Raw genomic sequence first — 7,758 nt, 5'->3', positions numbered from 1 at the left:
GTACTTATTTCATATAATGTTTTGATACATTGGTCGACTCCCATGCATTTGCAGCTCCAGTTAATTATGTCTTCAGTACTGCTAACTTGATTACCAACTATGGGGAAAAAAGGCCTTGATTCATATGAGAATGCAAACATTGGTGAAATACTGAGACGATATATTAGCCACTAGAGTAATAGACATTCCAACAGCTAATATTGCAACTGGGATATTTCCTCATTCAATAGTGCTTGCAGCATTGAACAACCACAGAGAAAAAGTCACTTTCTTTTGGTTTCATTTCATAGAACACAGTAAATCTTTCTTTTTTTTGACATAGGAAATTGTGGCAAAGTTTTTTTTTATACCAAAATCAGGGAAGACCCAGTCAGGCCAATCATGAACACACACGTACAGTCAGGTTCTTTCAGAGACCAATCATGAACACAGGCCTACAGCCAGGAAACAGGTTTCTATAAAAGCTTCTTGTTTGAGTCCAACATTCAAACAATTTTACATTCAAAGAGCACTAGCCCAAAGCTAATCCTGTGATTTGACCACCTTCAGGTAAATTATTAATTTCATTATATCAAGACTGCATTTTATTACACTGCATAATATATATTTTATTATTGCATTGTTTATATCACACTAACAACGTTAAATATGGCTGATGGGGTGAAACTCGAAGCAGAACCCTTTTCTGACTCTGAGCAGGTGACAAAGATTAATTACAAACGCAAATGTTGCTCTGCAAGTGAGAACACCGAGTACATACCAAGTATATACCAGGTGTACACGATGCAGATTATAAAGCATTAAGAGGGAAAAAACTGTTGTGCAGCAACTCACTGCTTTCCTGAATACAAATAATGTATACAAAATGCTCTAGTAATGCTCCATTAAGAGTAAAAAACAATGACTTCTCAGCACTGTCCTATCAGTGTAATGAACACGAGGGGAGACAGAGAGCTGGTTTCAAACACAGGGCGCAGCAGGTGTTTATTGAAAAGGACCACAGGAGGAGGCAGATAGCTGGGTCCAGGGACAGGCAGAAGGTCATACACAAGGGTCCAAAGGCAGGGAAAAGGCTAGTAACATAATCCGGGAGATCAGGCAAATAGGTTGATAACAGGAAATCTGATAGGCTAAAGTACAGGTAGGGAATAGGCAAAAAGGCGTCGTTAGTGAGGCAGGCAAAAATGATCATACATGGGAGGAGTAAATCAGAGGAAAGACAGAGCTCTGAAAGACGTATGTCACAAAACAAACAATATCTTGGGTGTGATAATGATATACAGGTGTGTGAACAGGTGATTAGAATTCAGGTGATTGGGATCTGGAGAGTGAGCTGCGTTCAGGGGATCTAGGTGTTTGAGAGTGTGAGCTGGAAAGTGGGCTGGAAAGTGAGCTGTGTTCAGGGGATCTACGTGTTTGAGTGTGTGAGTCGGAAGCAGACGTTACAATCAGATTCTGATATTTTGGAGACTCAAACGTTTGAATAGATAAAAAATTCCACCACGTTTTTGAGTGAAGCTGTGACATGTATACTAGAAAATATATATGCTTTAAGTATACTTTGGAGATACAACAAATCTAATAAAGTCTTCATGATGCCTTCATACTGTCATGCAGTCTTACATAGCTGGTTCAATTATTATTATTTCCCCTTCAACAGCATATCATCAGACCTACTCCTATCGGCAACATGTATTAAAACACCATGAAAACAATCCACTTCTGGACGTGTGGTCCTCGGCCTCCCAATGGGTAAATATATACATGTTTCTCTACTTTAACTGTCAATGAACGCTGTCTGGTCTCTTTTGTCAGGAAGACTATCAATAATGTTATTCATTTTTCAAGGCTTCATTCTGTTGCAAACAGTGCATTCAGGCTGTAACACAAAAAACTGTGGAAAAGTCAAGGGCTGTGAAAACTTTCTTTTCATACCCCATTACTTTTTCCCACATTTTGTTGTGTTACAGGCTGAATTTAAAATAGATTTGATTTTATGTCAAAGTGGAATTAAAATTGTTTTCAAATTAATACAAAATGAAAAGGAGTTGCTTACTAAGACGACATTGAATGTTCCTCAGTGGCCTAGTTAGTTTTGACTTAAGTAGTCTTAAAAATCTATGGCAAGACTAGAAAATGCCTGTCGAGCAATGATCAACAATCAACTTGACAGCTTGTACAATCCAGTTGGGCAAAGTTCACAAATCATTTGAGACTTACCCAGAAAGACTCACAGCGGTATTCGCTGCCATGGGTGCTTCTACAAAGTATTGACTCAGGGGTGTTGAATACTTATGTAAATGAGATATTTCTGTATTTACTTTTCAATACATTTGCAAAAAAATCTAAAAACATGTTTTCACTTTGGCATTATGGGATGTTGTGTGTAGAAAAAAATCTATTTCATCAACTTTTGAATTCAGGCTGTAACACAACAAAATGTGGAATAAGTCAAGGGGTATGAATGCTTTCTGAAGGCACTATTGTCAAGATTGTTATGTCAATCCTTATCATTACCTTTACATTCATTATTGTTATCATCAGCAAATTCATCATCTATAAATACCATATACCGTGCAAATCTAATTATTGATTGCTTAAGAGAGTAAACATATTTTTGAACTGAGAACCTTTCTTCACATTGCAGGGCTGGGGCCAGGGCTAAAGCAGGGGCCAAGATAGTGGATGGAGAACACACCCAACGATTGTATGTGCCATCGCTGCCCTCCTGTTACCGCTGCTGGAGGCTCCCGGATGGATAACTCCAACCACTCCGCTTTCTCCCTCCCTCTGTCCCTATCTCTCTGTTTCTCTCTCTCTTTCTTTCATCATCCTGGAATTAAAGTGTGACTATGTTAATAACCTGTCAGGTCAGTTAAAAAAGATTGCTACTGGTGACACTGAAACCCGGTACTAGCCTGTGTCAGTATATTTGAGATATATATGGTTAAATTCAAAAAGATTTGTAATATTGATTTTGCGCGTGACTTAAATATGTCCTTTGGAGTGGAACTTGAGGCAGAAGATTTTTCTGACTCTGGGCAGGCGACAAAGATTCTGTACAAACGCAAACGTCGGAGAAGCATAACGGAGCCTTTACATTTTAGCTCTGAAACTGAGATCTTCATAAGTACAGAGGGTGCAGATCAGACATTGAGTGTGAAAAACAACATCATAGACTCTTCTCAGCGTTCCATCATATCAGATTCGGATATTTTAGACAGACGCAAACGTAGGAATAGCTTAGATATTCCACCAGATTTTGTAATATGCACACTGGAAAATATTCAGTATGTATACTTTGAAGTTTTATGTTTTATGCATACTTTGAAGCTACATAGTCACACTTTAAACCAGATATATCTATTAAAGCCTTCATGACGCCATCATAATGCCTTCATAATGTCCTACACTACATACATAGAAGCTTCACATATCATTTGTAAGCAAATGTCATGCTGGAAAAAGGAGGTGTGCAGATGCGGAAGCAGAGATGTGCCGACAGAAGCGAACTTTCGATGCATAATTCTGTTTAAACGAACCTAACGGATGGCGCAGAAGCTGCACAATTAGGCTTTAGAGAGGTGGAAGGTTGCTTGATCAGTAGCCGGAAGGTTGCTGATTCAATCCACGGACAGGGTATAAAAACAGAACTGTGGGAACTGTTGGTCTATGATTCCAGGTACTCCCTCCTGCCGTTGTGCCCTTGAGCATGGAACTTAAACCCCAAAACTGCTCTCCATCCAGGGGTGCTGCTCTGTAGCTTATCAACTTAGCTGATCAATGATTTGTGCAGCGCCTATGAAATGTGATGAAGCAGATAATGAGGCTAAACAACTAACAATATTCAGTTAAGTAATGTACATTTAGAAGGTTATAATAGGGTCATACTCACATTGCTCCTATAAATATATTTAGCATTTCATTATCTTATATTCTGGCTTAGCTTTTTAATGCAATAAAAACTGTGACAAACTATTCAGTGATGCTTTATTTGTCCTAATGCAATCCTCATTTTATACTATGTATTTAAACTATGGTCAAATTGTTCCCTCTTACCAAGTCAGAGCTTTGGAACAAAATGTCCTGCATCATCAGCCCAGCATTGTTAATGCTGTTTTTTTCATCATCTTGAAAATGCACTCAGTAAATGTACTGGAATGGTCATGTCTTAAAGTAAGGTTGACACTAAGGAACAAAGTTCAATGGGATTAACACCTAAACCTTAATGGGTGACTGACTGGAAAAACAACTGTCACTGGAGGATGAGGATGAGGATGAGAGATGAATACTGTAAATTAGACCAGTGTTAACAATCTGCCTGTTTAAAAACATTCCAGAACATGTAAACAGTTGCATGATACAAGCGTGCTAATCAGAGGACAAGAGAGCATCTCATTACAAACAAAACAGAATATAGTACTTATTAAAGTCAATGAACACTTGATATTTATCGGTGTCAATGCTATATGTTAAACAGCTGTAAGTATCTGAGAAAATCAGTTGCGGTGCTTTTCTCTGGCAATTGTACAATGGCAATGATGCATTATTACCAACTGGGCACAGATGTCCTTTCAATGTCTAGTTTTGATTTACATTTCTTTGAGTTGTCAACTAACAGTGAATTCAACGTGAAATCAACAACAAATGTCACCATGTCATTGGATTTAGCGTAAAAGTTGGGTGAAAAAAAAGACGAAATGCACTTATGTTGATGACTTTTACAAATCCAGTCAGTTTTCCACGTTGATTCAAAGTCATCACATGTCCCTGAATATTTATGTGGTAAAGTTCGACACTCAACACAAATACAGAAGTTAGACAATGGGGATTTACAAGAAGTCACGTGATTTTCAGGAAATTGTAGACAGAAAAGAGAAACTGATAAGATGCCAAATAAATGGTGACTGGGACAGTTTTTACTTCACTGTGCTTGTTGAGACAAAGACTTTCACATGGTACCTACTTTTCCACTTAGGTATTATTTGACCCAGTTAGATTCCTCTCATTGTGTTATTGGTTCATGTTGCATTTAGAATGAGAGCACACAAAGACCCAAATGGGAGTAAACAAACCCCAAGCTCACTTTCCTTACCATTTGTATTTTGAGTAAATTATCTCTTCAAGGTGTTGTCTTTAATTAACTTCACTGCACTCTGTTTCCTCTCAAGGTTTCTTCTCTTGCTAGTGTTGCCCGGTTTTTGAGGACTATCTAAACTTAATTTGTGTAAAAATACAACATCAGCATAAAGACAGAGAGTGTGCAAGAAAAGATAGATGGGACTTTGTGACTTAAGTAACAAACCAGTTATATTAGTCATCACGTCTACTCATCCATCTCATGTCAGGTTTAGACTCAACTGTTTCTGGCTACTGACCAACTGATTAAGTTGATTTATATTTGTGCACCATCAATGCCTGTGTTGTTGACCTTTTCCACTTTCACTGTGGAGAAAAACACATACAGGAAATACTTGTTAGTGTGTATGTGGCTCCCGTCCGCAGTACACTTTTCCAAGGAGGTGTGTGGATGTTAGTGTGTGTGTGGCTCCCGTCCGCAGAACACTTTTCCAAGGAGGTGTGTGGATGTTAGTGTGTGTGTGGCTCCAGTCCACAGAACACTTTTCCAAGGAGTGTGTGGTGAACACTTTTCCAAGGAGGTGTGTGGATGTTAGTGTGTGTGTGGCTCCAGTCCACAGAACACTTTTCCAAGGAGGTGTGTGGATGTTAGTGTGTGTGTGGCTCCCGTCCACAGAACACTTTTCCAAGGAGGTGTGTGGATGTTAGTGTGTGTGTGGCTCCCGTCCGCAGAACACTTTTCCAAGGAGGTGTGTGGATGTTAGTGTGTGTGTGGCTCCCGTCCGCAGAACACTTTTCCAAGGAGGTGTGTGGATGTTAGTGTGTGTGTGGCTCCCGTCCACAGTACACTTTTCCAAGGAGGTGTGTGTGGCTCCCGTCCGCAGAACACTTTTCCAAGGAGGTGTGTGGATGTTAGTGTGTGTGTGGCTCCCGTTTCAAAGTTGAAACTCATTTACTGCATTTCTATACAATTAAAACATGTTAAAATTCTATTTGAAGAAGAGCAAAGACATGCAAAAATGACCCCAGCAGTTATCCCCTTGGTTGCTTTAGATTCATTAACCGCAGTCGATCTGCAAACACATAACCTATTAGCTATACAATTGTAATGTTATACCCCAGAAAGGGGTGAAATATCAGAAATGATTCACTCTGAGAAAATATTTGTGCTGACACGTCAGTGACTAAACAAAAACGGATGACATTTTTAGAACTGTATTGTTTGCATTGTAATGTATGCCGAGGCCTATAAGGAAGATAGGCCATGTGGAGATGTTCATTTTAAAACATATCTTATTTTTTTAAGTTCCTAACTTGTTTGATAAGATTAGTACAGATTTTGTCAGGGGACCACATGTGCCCCGGCCCCAAGTTTGGGAACCACTGTACTAAGCTCTCGCTTGCTTCCTCTCTCTATGTTTCCTCTGCTTCCTCCTGCATGCATTGCAGCTTGCCAGCCTCACCACTGAGCGCCACATCACTGTCTGTCTCAGTAGCCTACTCTCTGAAGCAAAGTTATAATGAGAATTTAGCAGCTTGTTTTTTTCCATTTGCACAAAAAGTGTATTTCTCTCAAATTTTGTGCACAAACTTGTTTACGTCCATCTTAGTGAGCATTTCTCCTTTGCCAAGATAATCCATCCACCTGACAGGTGTGGCATATGAAGAAGCACAGGTGCACCTTGTGCTGGGGGACAATAAAAGCCCACTCTAAAATGTGCAGTTTCATCACACAACAAATTTTGAGGGAGCTTGGAATTGACATGCTGACTGTAGGAATGTCCACCAGAGTTGTTGCCAAATAACTGAATGTTAATTTCTCTACCATAAGCCGCCTGCATCATCGTTTTTTAGACAATTTGGCAGTACGTACAACCGTTTGCTTATGTCAACGTTGTGAACAAAGTGCCCCATGGTGGCAGTGGGGTTATGGTTGGGCATGCATAAGCTACGGACAACAATCATAATTGCATTTTATCGACAGCAATTTGAATGCACAGAGTTACCATGACGAGATCCTGAGGCCCATTGTCGTGCCATTCATCGACGTGCATGACAGCGTGTTTACAGTTCCTGCCAACATCCAGCAACTTTGCATAGCCATTGAAGAGGAGTGGGACAACATTCCACAGGCCACAATCAACAGCCTGATCAATTCTATGCTAATCCATGAGGCAAATGGTGGTCACACCAGATACTGACTGGTTTTCTGATCCACGCCTCTACCTTTTTTTTAAGGTATCTGTGACCAACAGATGAATGTCTGTATTCCCAGTCATGTGAAATCCATAGATTAGGGCTTAATGAATTTATTACGTTTTCGTTATATGAACTGTAACTCTTAAATTGTTGCATGTTGCATATATATTTTTGTTCAATATATAAGCAACTATTTACCAGTTGCACTCATTCTCCAAGAGTCGTTTTTTGTTTGTTTGGAGGATATCTGTAGACACGGCAGGAGTCACAGGGCGGTTTTAAAATTACCTTTTGTCTGACATCTCGCAAACACAGTGTAAGCAGAGCCGAGCTGTGGTATTTCATTTTATGTCTCAGGCCCTCGGGCTGTGCCACGAGAGGGCGGGGTTAGTCTTTTGAGAGAGTGGTGAATGTGCTACTAAAAAGGCAAATCATGTGGAGCAGGCGAACATAATGAACAAACCACTGTTCATGATTCCA

The 7,758-nt window shown here is 39.7% G+C and overlaps 1 long non-coding RNA gene across 1 annotated transcript; it reads left to right on the top strand.

The window, feature by feature from the left end:
- Nucleotides 1-440: 440 nt before the first annotated feature.
- LOC115103215 (uncharacterized) lies at nt 441-3,386 on the top strand. The gene is made up of 3 exons (XR_003859553.2): nt 441-549; nt 1,661-1,752; nt 2,648-3,386. It is a non-coding gene; the product is annotated as an uncharacterized LOC115103215 (long non-coding RNA).
- The last annotated feature ends 4,372 nt before the right edge of the window (nt 3,387-7,758 follow it).

Source organism: Oncorhynchus nerka, linkage group LG20 (genome assembly GCF_034236695.1).
Source record: "Oncorhynchus nerka isolate Pitt River linkage group LG20, Oner_Uvic_2.0, whole genome shotgun sequence".
NCBI lineage: Eukaryota > Metazoa > Chordata > Actinopteri > Salmoniformes > Salmonidae > Oncorhynchus > Oncorhynchus nerka.
Note: the sequence above shows the minus strand (reverse complement) of the source record. Positions and strands in the feature narration are given on the sequence as shown.